General features: G+C 33.4%; 1 pseudogene; it reads right to left on the bottom strand.

Moving 5' to 3' along the window:
* Window positions 1-504: 504 nt before the first annotated feature.
* Window positions 505-3,153, bottom strand: LOC120147178 (annotated as a pseudogene).
* Window positions 3,154-17,014: the final 13,861 nt, after the last annotated feature.

Here is a 17,014-nt window from a genome sequence, read left to right as displayed (position 1 = left end):
TTTTACCCTTTCATTAAACTTATTTATCTTTTCAATTTTATAAAAAAAATTATATAAATTTAAATTTTTTAAAGAAAATATATAAATTACTTATATTAATATTATAGTAGAATCAACTTGTTAAAAAAACATATATATATTAAGGATAATTTGATAAAATATACATTCTAATAATCTTTTATTCATTTAACCAAACACAGTAATCTTACATTTTTGCTTAACGAACCAAACACAAAATACAACATTCTAATAATTTATTCCCGATAATCTTTTATTCCCACTGGTAATAAAAATTAGGCCAAGTCTCATTTTAATATTTCATATCTATTTTATTAAAAAAATGTTATAATTGAAAATGAATTGTAGATTTTAAGATCAAGTACATCTTAAAAACAATTATATAAAATAATTAAATAAAATTTTGAGAATATCGTTGATAAAGTTCATAATGGAGAATTCGCTTCTCCTTGCTGAAACATTCAGAACAATCCCCGAACATACAAAGAATTAAGAATATGAAATAATCAAAACTAATTTCCAAGTTTGTTTTGATCCATCTTTTCACCTAAGGATTCAAGAATATATGTTAAGAATAAAGCAATGAGCAAATGAAGTCTTTCCTCATGCCACTGCTCTTGTTTCTATGTAAATTTGCTGTGCCCATGGCGGCAGCCTTTCTCGAACTTTAATGCTACTGTATTGTCTCTCCTGCGACGGGTTCCCATCGGCGTAACATCTTTCACAAGGGAATGAACCCATGACACATCTGGTTCGTCGATATCGGATGGTATCGCGTCTATTGTTGCTCTTGCGGCGGGATTGTTGTTTCTAATCCCGAAGGAAGCAGATTTCCTAAGCTTGTTTAGCTCGTCTCCTTGAATACCCCAATCCAATTTCCCATCGGGAGAGCCCCAATCCGACTTGTTTGAAGACATTGTGGTTGCGGAATTAGTATGCTGCACCACGGTCTATGAAACTCTGGCTCCTTTTCGTGAATGCTGAAGACCGGGAATTCATTACAGCTGCTGCCACTGCAACCGATGAGTCAAAACTGAATGACGGGGGCTTCCTTACCGGAGATGCCGTAAGGTTTGTTGGGTAGCTTGAACGGATTTGGTTCATGTCTTGGCGCATCTGAAGCCCAGTTGGAGATTGCAACTGCGCTTGTATACTGGATGCTACGGACAGTCTCCTCATTGGAGACAGCAGGGAAGGATCGAGGGATCCAAATGCATCATCGAGATTAGTAGGGTTCAAATCCCCAAAGCCGACAGTAATCTTTACTCCAACAAGATGGGGAGGAGAGACTTGATATCTCATCCATCAATTGTTGTTGCTGCAATTGGTTTTCAAGCCCAAGTAACTCCATTTTTAAATCAAAAATCTCGGGCACTAGAAGCAGTCTTTAAACGGCTACCAGGTAGCTGCAACGCAGGCATGGTGAGGCTAATTTTGTTCTGCCAGAAGCTTCCAGGTTTTGGAGACGAAGAGCCTGCCATAGGAGACATGGGTGGTGTTGAAGCTGTAGGCATCGGCAAGGATAATGGACCGTGTACTAGAGGGCTCAAAGTCTGCATGTCTACTGCATTCACTGCAGCAGACCTTGGAGATGGCATCGCTGAACCAGTGGAAGCATGCACAGGGCGTAATTCTTCAGGTTTGTGAGCAAAGAAGCAGACTTTACGTGCACAGCCAATCTCATCTTTGCAAAGCCGAGTCCGGTACTGGGCAGGATGAAGCCATGATTCGAACACACATGAGCATATTCACAATTATCTCCCTTAGGCATGCCCCTTTTCGGAATTCAAGGCAAGGCACACAGCTATAAGGGTACTTCCTCGGGTCCCTCCTCCTCGCATTCTCACCAGGATGAAGGAAAGGGCACTCAGTCCAATCATGGGAATATGCCCTTGAGCAAGGTTTAACCTTAAATGTATACATCCTGAAGTCATCGGTTCCATATATCCCGTAGTTGATATCAGGCAGTGATGCATCCATAGGATATTCTTTCTTCTCGGACCCTTCTTTCAGCAACTGAGGCATCACCATCTTATCGGACTTTTCTTCCCCATCAAAAACATCATCACCATTCAGCAACAACCCAATCACTTTTCTTCTGGAATTGCTTGAAGCTTTTAAACCCGAAGCAATCAGATCAACAGGTTTGTTCCCATTAGCATCGACACAATTCACATTGGCAGACACATCAAGCAACAGCTTGATGGTCTCCACAGAAGAATCTGTACCACCAGCAACGGCACAGTGTAGGGCAGTAACCCCATCACTACCACAAGCTATATTCACATCGATCTTACCACTTCCAATGATATATTTCAAGACTTCGATGCTACCAAACATGGCCGCAATCATCCGAGGCGTCCTCTCTTCAAACCCCACCTTTCTCAACCCTATTCTTCTACCATACCAGTAGCTCGCCTCACCAAAATCCAAACCCTTCTCTTCTACTTCACTTTTGAAGGCTAACAGATCATCAGAGGCAGCCAATTCGAGCAAAATCAAGCTTTCACGAGGAGCACCAGCTTTCAGCTCCCTTAGTCCACCTTCCATAACTGAATTCGAGGGCATAAGTTCACTCTTTGAACCCCTGCACATCCCACAACAAGGCCTGCATAATTTTTACAGCAACAAGAACTCAGTTTCTCACTTCATTGCAATAATAAAACAAGAAGAAAACATTCTTAAGCTCTGCTAGACCAAAGTACAAACAAATCTTCAAGGTTTTTCATTTTTTTTTCAAGAACTGAAAGCAAAACAACTCAAACCCAGAACTGAAATTCCAGCAAAATAAATCCCAAATTTAGAATACTTTGTTACATATTCTCCAATTCAAATAATGCATAAATTCAAACATATAATACAGAAAACAGCTATGGGTCTAAACCAAAATTTCTAAGAAAAATTCACAGCAAAGAACAAAAAAACAAAACTTCTGACCGAAAACCCGAAAACCCCACGATCAAAAACTCATAAATTCAACACAGATCATCTAAAAACAAGAAAATTAAAGCCAAAGGTCAAGTATTTTTACCCGTAAGCAGTCTCTGTTGAAGAAAACCAAGAGAGAGGAAAGGGGTAGTAGTTGAAAATTGTTGAGAATAAGAGGGAGTCTGGAACTTTGGGTTTGAAGAAGAAGCTGAGGAGAAAAAAGAGTAAGTTGGAGGCCGTTTTAAGTTTGAGAATTTGGTGTTTGTTTAGTAGGAAAATGAGACTTTTCTTCCCCTTGAGTTTTCTATTAACAGATCAAAGTCTAATCTTCAAAGGGGCAAGCTTTTCATTAACTTCTTCATCTTCTTCAATGGCTATCATTATCGATAGGGAGAGAGAGGATAAGGGTCCCCTACAAGCTTTCGTTTGGCGATTTGACTGACATATATTTATCGAATATTTTTTTTTATTACTGTTTGATATATATTTTTTTGAAGTGGTACCTTTTTAGTTGAGTTGAAGAAAGACGCGTCCCCGAGAACGTATTTTATCTGTGTTTTCGCTGAGTTAGATGTCACGTGTGGAAGACGTGTCTCCCAGGATGCGCCTTTCATTAAATACCATAAATGTCCCATCGTTTTCCTAACTACCCCTCCTCCCCTATATAAACCCCTTAACTCTCATTCTTCACACAAAATCATATTCTATCTTATATAACTTAAATTCTCAAACTATTTGAGTTTTAAATTTGTTATTAGTGGTAAGAAATTTATTTTTATGTTAGTATTTTTTTAAATAGTTATTATATTTTATATTAATATATTTATGTAATTATTATTTTTTTATTAAAATAATATTTATATAATTATTATTTATTTAGAATTATTAATTTTTTGTGTTAATTATATTGTTTTGTCTGCAGTTATAATGGAAAATGAAATGATGTTGCGATTGGATATTGATTATATCTCCAGACATTTTAGCGATATGGTAATATTTTTTATAATTAATGTTAATATTTAAATTTATTTTTATTTTAAAGTTATTATGAATTTATATTAATTTTAATTTTTTATAATGTATATTATTTAGGATATTGATCGTATTTTAGATACTTTTATTAAAAATCCACGTATACCGACGCCGGAACGTATTTTGCCATATTTGGCTTCTGCCGGGTTCGGGTATATTGCAACAATTATTGGCGGTTGCAAACTCGAACTTGTCCTAATTTCTGCACTGATTGAGAGGTAGAGGCCCGAGACACACTTTTCACCTTCCATGTGGAGAGGTCACAATTACATTGGAGGATGTCTCTATGAATCTGGGGCTTCTCGTCGACGGAAATATGATGTGTGGTATGGCGGATGGTGATTGGCAGTCAATGTGCATTGATTATATTGGAGCTGCTCCGCCAAAGTTTAATGGAGGTAGAATAGTTTTATCTTGGTTAAAAGTTAATTTTGAGGTTTTAAATGAAAATGCTTCAGAGGATTAAGCAAAGGCATGTGCTCGGGCATATATTCTACGAATAATTGGAGGAATATTATTAATGCCCGACAAATCTCGCAACCAGGTGCATTGTATGTGGTTGCGACATCTGATCGATTTTGATTAAGCTGGAAGATATAGTTGGGGGCGCTGCAGTTTTGGCATTTCTCTTTAGAGAAATGTGTTGGGTGACAAATTATAAGAAAACTGCTATCGGTGAATGTCTCCTGCTTATATAATCATGGGCGTGGTTCCGCATGCCTTTCTTATGCCCGATCGTGAATGAACCATACGTATTCCCCTTATTGTTGAGGTAATTTTCGAACTAAATTTTGATTTAAATATTTCCAATTAAATATGGTGATATTTAGTTTATACTATATTTCATAGGTGGTCGATGAAAAGAAAGAACCATAAAAGTATACCTACTGGGTTAGAGGAAATTCGTTTACTTATTGATACGAAAGTTGGGTCTGAGGTATGTTTTTAAATATGTTTAATTATTAATATTTTAATTTAAAATGCTAGATATAATTAGAATATTTTATTTATTTGAATTGTATATTTATATTTCAGTTTCAATGGATACCTTATGCGAGCGATGAAGTGAAGGCTTGCATCCCACTCCACCTTAGTGGGTCATTAGAGGTATGGATATCGGTTATACCTCTTATATGTTATGCTATTATTGAGTGGCATCCAGTTGATCGCGTGCTCCGTCAGTATGGTTGTACGCAATATATTCCTGGAGCACCTAGGAATTTAGACGACATGCATAACATAGATAGACGAGGAAAGAAAGAGGTTAACTGGCTGGTGAGACACAAAGATTGGATTGCGCTTTGGGAGAACTGATATACACTGTTGGCCCCTCGATAATATTACGCTGAAACTGGTCATATGGTTACGGATAACTATATGGACTAGTTTAATGAAAATGGGAAACCGTTTCTACTTTCGGCGGATGCACGAGAGGTTAACATTCCTAGGCGCCGAGAAAGACGTCAACCGTCTCAATATCATCGTCCCCCGACGCGTGGACAGATAGAAGGCGCTACCGGTTCTGCATCAGTCTCACCACAACATCCTTATCCGTCGATGCCGTAGGGGTACATGCCCAGCCCTCCAGTTCATATGCCAAGTCCACCAGTTCATATGTCATCTCCACAGGGTTACATTCCGAGCCCGCAGGGTTACATTCCTAGCCCGCCAGGTTACATTCCGAGCCTGCAGGGTTACATTTCTAGCCCGCCAGGTTACATGCCTAGCCCGCAGGGTTTTATACCATATGGAGGTGCATATACGACTATGTTTAATGATCCATCATATGGTTCATATGCATCTTATTTGGCTGGTGGTGCTTCTCCGCAGACACCTCAATCTCCATCTGGATCACAGACATCGATGCCAATGTTTCCACAGTTTTCACAGTTCCCGGGGAGCGGTGTGATTGTTACTAGCACTCCTCCAGGGTCATTATTTTATACAGGCTCTTCAGCCCCTTCAGCGTCATCTACACCAAATGAAGAAAATGATGCTGATGATGATAGTGAAGATGAGGGGACTGAAGAACAAGTTCCACGAAGAAATCCTCCACGAAATAGACAACCACCGCCATGTGGAACTTATTCGAGAAGACGACATCGGTGATCCAGTTGTATTTTAATGTTATTTAAATAGTTATATTTCAGAATTTTATGTAATTTGGTTATGTTATTTAAATGTTTCATAGTTGTTACATACATATTTTTAATATTATTTTTATTCACATTTAACATTAAATGTTTGATAAATGTTTTTAAAATACAAATTATATTATTTGAAATTTAAAATAAAAATAATATTATTCAAAATTTAAAATTAAAATATAAATTATAGTATTCGAAATTTAACATTAAATTTCAACTTAATATTCCAATTGTATTCGAAATTAAAAGTTATATTCCAATTATAGTTCACAATACTTAAATTGAAATTAAATTTATCCATACATATGATTTTTCATTAACATATATTAAAACGTATACATTAAAATCAACTTATCACTTCACATTTATTCGTAAAAACATCTCGATGCTCATTCCATACAATTTCAATGTGACAATCAACTTATCACTTCACATTTATTCAATTTATCCATAACATTTTATCCAATTTATTCAAACTTCACATAACGTTTTAATTTAAGTTATGAACTTAAATTAATCTATATGTATAATTTATTCTTAACTTGCTGAACTTTCAAAAGAAGTTAAATTTTGGTTATAATTTACCTGATTTCGCAATCCATCTAGTGTCCCCGAGGGACATGAGTGACAAAATAGGGCAATGATAACATATTCTCTGACAAAATAATGGAAGGCGCGCCCCCGGGAACGCGCCTTCAAGTCCCCTGAGAAATAATATGTACTATGAATAGTGTCCCGAGGGACATGAGTGACATAATAGGGCAATAATAACATATTCTCTGACAAAATAATGGAAGGCGCGCCCCTGGGAACGCGCCTTCAAGTCCCATGAGAAATAATAGGTAATGATATGAATAGTGTTCCCGAGGGACATGAGTGACATAATAGGGCAATGATATTCTCTGATAAAATAATAGAAGGCGCTCCCCCGTGAACGCGCCTTCAAGTCCCCTGAGAAATAATAGGTAATAATATGAATAGTGTCCCCGAGGGACATGAGTGACATAATAGGGCAATGATAACATATTCTCTGACAAAATAATGGAAGGCGCGCCTCCGGGGACGCGCCTTCAAGTCCCCTGAGAAATAATAGGTACTGATATGAATAGTGTCCCCGAGGGACATGAGTGACATAATAGGGCAACGATAAAATATTCTCTGACAAAATAATGGAAGGCGCCCCCCGGGAACGCGCCTTCAAGTCCCCTGAGAAATAATAGGTACTGGTATGAATAGTGTCCCCGAGGGACATGAGTGACATAATAGGGCAATGATAACATATTCCTCTTCAGTACAGATTTCCTACTGAACTTTTTCCGCTCACGTATACATCATTTCAGCTTTCAAACGATGATGATGTTTTTATGATGGTTGATGCTCATATGGGGAGTTCACAATCTCTTATTGAAATGTATGCCACTTTTATTGAGGTTCGTGCAACTCGTGGTCTCTCATACTCCTCTCACTTTGGCATTGCATATCAAGCTGATCAAGTTGATATCCCGACATAACTGATCTGTAATGATTTCACATCATTAATGGCGGATCCAACGCCAGATACTATACCATCAAGTTCAATAGGAATGCATTCATCTGCAACTGCTTATGATCTCAACCCACGTGGCTTCACCAATAATCCATATGGCAACATCTCTTTTACTTCAAGGGGCAGACATTCATCTGCCAATGTTTTCGACTTACATATGGAAATGCCAACGAGACGGTAATCTATTCACATCCCACATGATACAATGGCCTCAAGTTCAAGGGGAGGACACGCAAGCGGGAACTTATTTGACCTCGACATTGGATTATCGGAGGAACCCTCATCTCTACCAGAAGAACCTCTTCGGGAGCCAGGTGCAAATGGTGTTGAAACTGGATTATTCGTTGAACCTGACTCACCACATTTTAACGTACATTCTGATGATGACGAGGATGACGTTTCGATAAATACAACACCAGCCGAACTTCCTGCACATATGTATGAGGCTGATTATGATGCAATGTATGAGTCTGAATTTCCAGATCTTCCTGATGTTGGCAACTATGGACTTCAATCATTAGTCAATGACGGTAATTTACATATTGGAATGAAGTTCGCATTGAAGGAGGAAGCAATGATGGCAATAAAGAGTTACAATATTCGTAACTCAGTTAAGTCCCGAGTTGATCGATCTAACACGGAGAAATATGTCTGCTACTGCGTCCAACGTGACAACGGATGTCAATGGATGGTCCGTGTATCAAAGAGGAAGAGGAAGAACAACTTATGGGAACTAACCAGATACATCGGTCCTCATATATGTTGCGCAACAGGTATAAACCAGGACTTGGACTCCAACATTATTTGCCAAGCAATCATGCCCATTGTGAAGCAAAGCTCTCATATAGCTGTTGCAGTGTTGATTTATGCTATACAGTCACAATATGGGTACACTGTCTCATATAAAAAAGCATGGTTGGCAAAACATAATGCTATTTGCAAACTTCATGGCGAATGGGATTCCTCTTACAACAAGCTGCCCAGTTGGTTTCATGTTGTGCAAAGACTTAATCCCAGGACAATTGTTGAGTTCGAAACTCAACATCATTACTTGAATGATCGAATGGTTCGCGATCGTTGCCAATTTTACCGTGTCTTTTGGACTTACCCTCAGTGTATTAATGCAGTCAAGTACTGTAAACCAGTTGTCCAAATTGATGGTACTTTCTTGTATGGGAAATACAAGCAAGTTTTATTATTGGATGTGGTCCAAGATGGAAACCGCAATATTCTTCCTGTTGCGTTTGCCCTCGTTCAAGGAGAAGACACTGAGTCTTGGGCTTTTTTCCTTAAAAATTTACGTTTACATGTTGTCACCAGGGAATGAGTATGCATTATTTCAGACCGAGGAGCCGGGATAAAAGCAGCAATGGAATCTTTGGGTACAATGTATAGACCTCCACATGTTCAACATCGTTATTGTGTCCGTCATATTGCTGTAAACTATTACGGAAAATACAAGAATAACGATGAACGTCAGTTAGTCGTGCGGATGGGTATGTTACTTTTTCCCAATTTTTCTATCAATTTCTTATTACTTATTTATACTTCATATTAACTATTACATATTCCTAATGGCTTAGGTTACGAACTCTTATCTCAAAGGTTTGATTCGATGCTACAAGAGTTGTTTGGCAAAAATAAGAAGGGGTGCGAGTACATTATGGACATCAGCAAAGAAATGTGGACAAATGCATATGACGAGGGTATCGCTATGGTCATATGACAACAAACTTGGCCGAAGCAATAAATTTGTTGCGTTTGCCCTCGTTCAAGGAAGACACTGAGTCTTGGGCTTTTTTCCTTAAAATTTACGTTTACATGTTGTCACCAGGGAACGAGTATGCATTATTTCAGACCGAGGAGCCGGGATAAAGCAGCAATGGACTCTTGGGTACAATGTATCGACCTCCACATGTTCAACATCGTTATTGTGTCCGTCATATTGCTGCAAAACTATTACGGAAATACAGAAGAACGATGAACGTCAGTTAGTTTGTGGGGATGAGTATGTTACTTTTCCCAATTTTTCTATCAATTTCTTATTACTTATTTATTCATATTAACTATTACATATTCCTAATGGCTTGGTTACGAACTCTTACCTCAAAGGTTTGATTCGATGCTACAAGAGCTGTTTGGCAAAAATAAGAAGGGGGTGCGAGTACATTATGGACATCAGCAAAGAAATGTGGACAAATGCATATGACGGGGGGTATCACTATGGTCATATGACACAAACTTGGCTGAAGCAATAAATTCAACTTAAAGGGACCGTCATTTACCAGTCACAACGTTGGTTAAAACGACTTATTTTCGTTTGGGTCAACTCTTTGCAAAGCTCGGTGGACAAGCTCTTACTTGGATGTAAACGGCCATATTTACCACCCAAGACTAGTAGTTGATTTACAAAAAAAAGTGGATGCTCAAATGAGATGTAGTTAGAAATTTTTCTCGCACCATGAATTGTTGTCGTGTAAGCGAAATGCCACGTCCGCTGCAAGGGATTGGAGCTAACTTTCAGAGTTAATCTGCAAGAGAGGTGGTGCGATTGTGGTTTCTTTCAAGCACTCAATATCCATGCTCTCATGTCATTGCAGCTTGCTCACATTCGCATTCGACTACAAAATTATGTTGATCCGTATCCAACTTTCACAAGTGTTCAAGGTATATGAATTTGAGTTTTTCGCCCATAGAAAACGAAAGAGACCCAAATGAGATTCAAACTTGGCTTACATTTGTACCAGAACCATTGCTATTGAGGGACTCAGGTCGTCCAAAATCTACTATAATACATTGTGATATGGATATTCGGGAGAAGTCAACAACAAAAACGATGTGGGCATTGTAGAAACATCGGACATAATAGAAAAAATGTCCAGCTCTGTATCATCATATAACCGTTAACTCTTATGTAATTAATATGTATTAAATAAATGTTTTTGTTTCTAATAATTTAATGTTATGCATTTATAATTTGTCAATGTATGTACACCTAAATAATTTTTAACTTTTAAATACATAAATTTTCAATATATTTAATAAATAATTAATATTATTAGTTATAATTTTTTTAAATATAATAATAATTCCACATTCTAAGTAGAAAAATATTAAATTAAACAAATTAAAAGTTATTAAAAATTTATGTATACGATGACACATTTCATGTTCTGATTGGAGGATAAATTTATTAATTAAATTTTCAATAAGACTAATTTCATAAAATATGTAAGTCTGAAGATTAAATATGTAATTATACTATTTTTAACTTATGCATCAATATTTTTGTTAAATATTGATAAGAGATTACTAGATTGATAAATTTAAATAATTAACTGATAAAATTAATAGATTGATAATCAAAATAAAAATAATAATATACCATATGTGTAATATTATAATTTCATATTTTCTATAACTACAATAAAAAAAACTGGTTTTCTATATTGTTCTATCATATTAATGTAGATAACTTCACTCACCTTTAACACACATTAACAATTACATTTGATAATTCTTACATTATAATCGAAACACTTTACATAATATATAACTAATTTATAATAATAATAAAAATAAAATATTTATTATTAAACAAAATACCAGCATGACAGTCGAGTCATTAGAATCCAGTGAAGGCGCGTCCCTGGGGATGCGTCTTCCACACGTGGCATCCAACTCAACAAAAACACGGGTAAAACGCATCCTCGGGGACGCACCTTTCGCCAACTTAGCCGAAAGAATGCCACTTCAAAAAATATATATCAACCAGTGCTAAAAAATAAATATTTAGTTAAATAATGTTAGTTTGATCAAATCGCCCTTTTGTTTTGGTTACCTGAAAAAATCAAAGATGAAATGTAAATGCAAATGCAAAGGAAGCATTATTGAGTTTGAAATTTTGAACTCCAAAGCTGATTGGGCCTTGGATTTCATGCGTACGTTAGGTCACGCGTTTTGGAACTAGGTATATAGTATACAAGTCAATTTTTCTTTATATTATTTGATTTTAGAGAATGTTTGGTTTAAGAAATGTAAAATTTTTATAGGAATAGAATCTACATTTTCATGTTTGGTTGGTCCGGAATCTAATTCTCGGTAATATCTTATTACCAATATTAGATTTTTTTAGGTATATTACCGGGAATGTCATTACCTCCATTTTCTTAAGTATTGTTGGATTACCGGCTGTTTAGACTAAAATGCCCTTAATTTTTTTCCCAAAAATATCATTCTTCTGTTATTTAATAATAAAAATTCTACGAAGGTTAAATTACAAATTTATCCTTAAACTATTTTAGATTTACAAAAAAATATATATAATTAAAATTTTATATGAAGTTCAGGGGTTAAAATACAATTTTACCCTTTCATTAAACTTTTTTGTATTTTCAATTTTGTATATATATATATATATAAATTTTATGAATTTAATTTTTTTAAATAAAATATATAAATATTTTCTAACTTGTTAAAAAACAAATATATAATAAGGACAATTTGATCAAATATGCATTCCAATCATATTTTATTCATTTAACAAAACAAGGTAATCTTACATTTCTGCTAAACCAACCAAACACAAAATACAACATTCAAAGTAATCTTATTCCCTTGTAATCTAACATTCTCACTGATAATCTTACATTCCATAAATCAAACGCACCCTTATAGTATTATATAATGATAATATAAATTTATTAATAATAAATAATATTTGAAAATATAGTGACATTATCTAGAAATTTTCATTTTTTCAGATAATTTTATTCTTAAATTTATTGTTTTCCAATTTAATTCCTCCAAATTAGATTTAAGGGTAAAGTACAAAAATGGTCCTTTGACTATAAAATATTATTTTATTGAATCCCTCGATTATTTAAAAGTTACAAAATACTCCCCTGATTATTCATATATTTCAAACTCATCATTTTCCGTTAAAAATTGATGACCACCTGAGTCGAACATTAACATGTTGATTGGGTTATGATAAAATTATGTCTTAATGACGTCTACTAGCATCAATGTTGCTTTCAAGAATTGACACAACGATATAATATTTCAAGCATTAGCTCAACGACATAATGTAAACGAAGAGTCAATCCACAAAACATAACTCAAACAGTTTTGAGATGAAATGTTATCATATCACGATCAACAAGTTAAAAGTTCAGCTCATATGACCGCCAATCTTTTAACTGAAAATGACGAGTTTAAAACATATAGATAGTCGTGATAATTTTGTAACTTTTAATAGTTGGAGAACTCAACAAAATAATACCCTATAGTTGATGGATCATATTGTAACTTTTAATAGTTAAGGGACTCAACAAAGTAATACTTGTAGTTGAGGGACAACTTATGTATTACCCTAGATTTAATTATAGGTTCAATAAGAGATGAGTATGATAATAAGATTCAATGGATTTTGATTTTTATTTAGGGAAAGTTGTACTATTTTCTTTGTTTTTTTTTTCAAAGATGTTGGAATTAGCTAATGGATAAATCTTGATTTGATTATTGGAATGCAATGTTAATGAATTGTGAAAGGCACATATCTATGAGGAAGTGAAGTAATGGAGCGTCAGGCGGAGATTTGTGGCGATAGAGGAAATCAAGAGGCGACGGTGACGGGTGAGGCAGATGGAGTTAACCTTTAATATTATATTTAATGATTAAAATATTATTTTTTATTTATATAGATTAAAAGGGAAAATTAAGATTAAGGAGTGACGTGGTGTGTTTTAATTAATAATTTTTTTTATGAAATTAATGATTTGGGATAAATAATATAACGATTTAAATTTTACGTGACAAAACGTTTTAAAAATATTTTAAGAGATAACTTGGTACGAATGACAACATTAGAGGAGAATGATGCATTTAAGTTAAAATTTAAATAAATATAAATATTTTTAAAAATAAACAAATAAATACGAACATAATTTTAATCACTTGGTTCATTTATGTTCATGATAGACAGAATTATATATTCGTATATATAGCAAGAAAGAAAAAAAATGAAAAAACATTCAATATAAAACGACATATTAAGAAATCATCATCTTCTAGAGAAATAAAGATAAATAAGGATTAAAATCAATAAAACAAAAAAGCAAAAAGACAGTAAAAATGTCAGAAAAATGAAAAATACAAACTTTAATTAAAATTTTAAAAACCGACGTAAATTAACAGGCACGTGGAGAGAAAAGGAGAGGCTAGAGTGAAAGCACGCGTTGTGGGCTGCGAGTAGGTTAGAGAGAAGCGAGTTGGGTGGACCGGAACGGTGAGGAGAGGTTCCAAGCTGTAACCGAGTCAGAAAAGCAATGCCGTGTTTCTCATCGGTAGAATGCAAAGTTTTTAATTTTAAATTCGTAGGATCGAGTTTTATGGAGGGTATTTCATAATTTGAATGTCTCCTACGGAAGTTGCTCTCAACCTAGTGTTGGGGACAGCCTACTATCTTATCTCCCCCTTACCCCATTACATATAGGAACAAGAGACAACTATTTTTATTCATAAACTTAGATACCATTCTGGTTCTGTCCGATCCACACAAATTATCTATTTTTATTGAATAATAATAATATACATACTTTTATAATTAAATGTAATAACATAATAATATATAATTTCATGTTAAAAAATAAAATATATGAACTATTTTTTAATATTAAAATAATACCAAAAAGACCTTGTATATTTAAATTTAATGTCTTATATTTAAACTAAACAATGTTGGCAGTTAAAATATTTGCTGTTATGTACCTAGTTGCTCCCCAATCTCCTCCCCATTTTTCACTCCGTGTTCTATAGAACATATTTTTTTTTTATTATGTTTAGTCGACAATATACTAATTTTGATGTTGATTATCGATCATCGTTTTTTTCTCTCTTTATTTTTTTTTAGTTTTTTATAAAAATAATTATCTTTCTCTCACGTTTACCTCTACCTTTATAATACATTTTTCTCTATATTTGTGGCACGATTTTCGGTTATTTACCCGTTTATTTTATTTTATGTTTTTTTAGGGTTTGATTTGATGACGTCATGACTGATTAAAATGACGCTTATTTGTAATTCAGTTTATATTTACTGCTATGGAGCCTCGGACTGAATTTGGATACGCGGTTTTACGATTGTGGATAGTTCCTCACGACGCTCGGCTCTGATTTACGATTCTCTGTGGTCTTTCAATAGCTTAATTCTCTCTTTTAGTTTATTTGTCGATACAATTAAATTTGTTTGTATCTATTTTTGTTCAAAAATTTTGGTTAGATTCTAAACCTTTTTCATGTATGTTCTTTTATGATATAAGTGACTAGTTTTAATGTTAGAAAAATGTCAAAATCATGTATTTAATTTATAATAATAGTTGTAAACTCTTATTGTAATCTTAAATTTTCACTTTTTAATAAAACTAGCGGCTTCTATTTAAAAAAATTGTTATTATCTTTTAAGGTGTCGTATTCGAGTACTGCATATATAATAGCATGAATGATAATCGTTAAAAGGTTAAGGATCCGTTTGGTTCTATAAGATATTTTATGTTTTTTATTTTTATTTTCAGAAAATAATTTTCGTTTTTAGTTTTTTGAAAATTAGAAAACATATTTGATTAATGTAAATGAAAACTTGAATCATAAATAAAATTAAAAAAATATATTAAATAGAAATGAACAAATACTTATTAAATAATTAAATTAAATTATAATTATTAAAAAAAATCATTACATAAATTTAATATGCGAGTTATACAAATATAAAACAATAAAGTTGATGAGAAATTTCATAACAAAAATTATTTTAGGTTATAATAAGAATATAAAGTTGATGCATATTAGACATCAATTAAATTCAAAAAACAATTGTAAGCAAGAACACGCAAAAGTGTTATTAAAATAAAAAATATGTTTAATGGTAATTGAGGTCACCTAACTTTTGAGAAAAACTAGTGTAGATCCTAAATATTTTTTGCACTCAATGTTACTCTTAAATTGGGGGGAAATCAATCTAACCTTTTAACCAACGGAATCAAGCATTGACTGTCACACCGCTTACATGACAATTCACGAAGCATACACGACAATCTACAATATTGATGTTATAGTTCAAGATATTGTTATGGTAGTATACGGTAGGCAATTATGTGATAAATGAGCTTAATTGCTTTTTTTGACTAAAGTTCGAGGGTATAATTGATTTTCTTAGAAAGTTTGAGGACTTATTTAATTTTTTAGAAAAATAAAGAAATTATTTAACTTCAAAATATAAAATATAAACATATTATTAAGATATTTAATACATTAAATATATAAATTATTAAAAAAATTCAGTTTAAGGATTACATTAAGTGTAAAAAAACATGGACCATATTGATTTTTTTACAAAAGTTTGAGAGTTTTAGATACATTCAATAAAAAAAAAATTGTTAGAATGATTCGAACTCATGTACGTTAAGTCAAAATCTAGATCCCATATTTTTCTTATTTTTCAAATTTCCAAAACAATTTTAATAAAAACACTATAAACATCTTTTTTATGTTTTCATATATTCACTTATTTTTGTTTTTATTTTTCAAAAATTATTTTCTAATTTTATAACCAAACATGTTTTCTTCAACGTTTTTTGTTTTTTTTAAATGTAAATGAAAATAATCTAAACCAAACAACCCCTAAATCTTTGAACACACTCTCTCTCTCTCTCTCTAAGTATCCTATATTTATCAGAAAAATTATTTAAATTATACCAAGATTGGAAAAGCCTGCGATCTGACCAAATTTGGTATGGGATGGTCCAGCAGGCCCATGGACAGACTTATGTTTTAGTGTTATATTTTAATGATCTAAATACAAAATAAATAAAATTGAATTGAATTTAAAAAATTAAAACTTTAACTTATATTTTTCTTGATTGTAATGTAATATTTACTCATAATTTTTTAACTCCTAAGACGTATACATACCTTACAGATACAACTATTCGAATCTAGAACTTAAAAGAAGAACAATACTTCTTTTAACCACCGGAGTCCCTCAATATCAAACAAAACTAAAATTAAATTAAATCAAAAACTATGATTTTGGTCGACACACTTAAGTAAAATTAAATTAAATTTCGAATCTTAATATATATATATATAACTCTTTCTCCGATCGATCTCTAGACCATGACTATTTTGTACTGAAAAGAAAAAGATTATCGCCGCCTAATCAAGTTAGTTCCTTAATTACTCTTTCAAAAATAAATTTAAAGTTTGAATCTTAATTTACGTAACTCTTCTAAGTATTCTATGGCCTGTACCAACTTCAAATGCAGAAAACAAAACCAAATTACTG

This window comes from Hibiscus syriacus, unplaced genomic scaffold, assembly GCF_006381635.1.
Source record: "Hibiscus syriacus cultivar Baekdansim isolate YM2019G1 unplaced genomic scaffold, ASM638163v2 tig00110933_pilon, whole genome shotgun sequence".
NCBI lineage: Eukaryota > Viridiplantae > Streptophyta > Magnoliopsida > Malvales > Malvaceae > Hibiscus > Hibiscus syriacus.
This window is presented reverse-complemented; position numbering and strand designations above follow the sequence as displayed.